General features: G+C 43.3%; 1 pseudogene; it reads left to right on the top strand.

The window, feature by feature from the left end:
• The first annotated feature begins 500 nt into the window (after positions 1 to 500).
• On the top strand, positions 501 to 1385 carry LOC149181531 (putative pectate lyase 18 pseudogene; annotated as a pseudogene).
• Positions 1386 to 1899: the final 514 nt, after the last annotated feature.

Genomic DNA, 1899 nt, shown 5'->3' with positions numbered 1-1899 from the left:
AAAATATTAAATTTTAGCAACAATAACTTAAATTTGGAAAAGAATTCCAGCTATATTTTATTAAAATATGATCGAACTTCCCATAATTTTCGGGGAAAAAAACGATCTAGTTAAACCAAGGAATTACTTTCTTCCGCCCCATATAAACATTAAATTTGTCTAACATCATATACTAAAATATACAACATATTCGCGAAAAGCACGCTAACATGTGAGCGCCCACCGCCCACTTAACTTTCCAACATCACTACAATCTCTCCCTCCATCATAACGTATGCTCTCTGCGTCCCCTTCAGTATGCAAAGCTCACACATATTTATTCAATTTTATGCACTCCCATTTACCCGCATCACCTCCCCTCCAGTACGCGACATTCCTGAATAATTTTTCTGGTGAATAAAGTGCGCCGATGATAATGGTAAGTGGGCAACTTTTACCCATCAGACAGTTTGAATAGATCCCAAACAAGAGAGTAATTTTGAACCGTGTTCATGTTAAATATGGGGATTGCCGGGTCAAAACCCCTAGCATGCATTGCGTTGATATTAATGCCTAAAAGCTCGGCAACAATCAGGTCTGTGCATCCCGAACTGAGATTAATCACAGGCTCAGTTTAGTAATAATAAAAGTTCGCATCGGAAGGATTGGATATGGAAACAGCCATTACTAGTTGCAATGTGAATTGGACAAATAGAGGAAGCATATTACTTTGTCCACTCATTTCAATCATGCAATACCAATAGGCCAGGCACCCTGCGCCATGCTGCTATTCAAACGGAGCCTCTGTGGATCATTTGTCAGAGAGACATGGTCATCCAGCTCAAAGAACAGCTCTTCATGAATATTTACAAGACAATCGACGGCAGAGGAGCCAATGTCCACATTGCCAACGGTGCCTGCATCTCGGTAGAGCACGTGACAAACATCATCATTCACGGGATTCACATCCATGACTGCAAACCTGCGGGAAACGCCATGGTGATCAGGGACTCCCCGGGACATTACGGGTGGAGAACCATAAGTGATGGAGATGGAATTACCATTCTTGGGGCAAGCAATATCTTGGTAGATCATTGCTCCTTATCAAGCTGCACAGATGGGCTCATCGATGTCACCCGAGGGTCGACTGCAGTAACAATTTCAAACAACTTTATGACGCACCACGATAAGGTTTGAATCTCAATCCGGTTTTATGATCTGAAAGTTTCAATTATTCCTATTGATGTCCTGTTCATCTATTTGCAATACTAAATGTTGCAGGTCATGCTCCTGGGACACAGCGACGACTATACACAGGACGTTAACATGCAAGTAACCATTTTGGGGAAGGCCTCGTGCAACGCATGCCCAGGTATCCACAGGACGTAACAATAACATGCAAGTAACCTATTGCAGCTGGACATGGCAAAAGGCCTCGTGCAACGCATGCCCAGGTATCCAAAACGATTTTATAGTTTCGACATTAACAGAAAGAGTAGATGGAGTTGTTGAATATGAATGGACAAGTGACGAACCGTGAGGACACACCAGAGAACGTATGGAGGCAGTGGAATTGGAGATCGTCGAGTTATACAAAGGCTTCCAGCATCGCAGCGAAGCCGTCGTCTCTTGTCGCCTCTATCACAGCGAATGCTGGCGTTCTGACATGCTGGAAAGGCTCCCCATGCTGACTTCAACAACACGAAGTCCACGGGAACCTTGAATTTCCTTTCCTCTCTCAATAACCTAGTTCTATGTTTTTCTTCGCATAATAACATTCGCTATTCACTCACTACTTCGCATTCCGCAGTATTATGCACTATTGTGCGTGAGAAGATGTTAATTTGAGGATGTTCTTCTACCCTCGAACCTGAGCATGTATACACCCTCCTACACACTGCGCTCTATGGAGATTAATGG

This window comes from Pinus tabuliformis, chromosome 3_2, assembly GCF_031772625.1.
Source record: "Pinus tabuliformis cultivar Carrire ecotype Pingquan chromosome 3_2, CPIR1, whole genome shotgun sequence".
In the NCBI taxonomy this organism is placed as follows: Eukaryota; Viridiplantae; Streptophyta; class Pinopsida; order Pinales; family Pinaceae; genus Pinus; species Pinus tabuliformis.
This window is presented reverse-complemented; position numbering and strand designations above follow the sequence as displayed.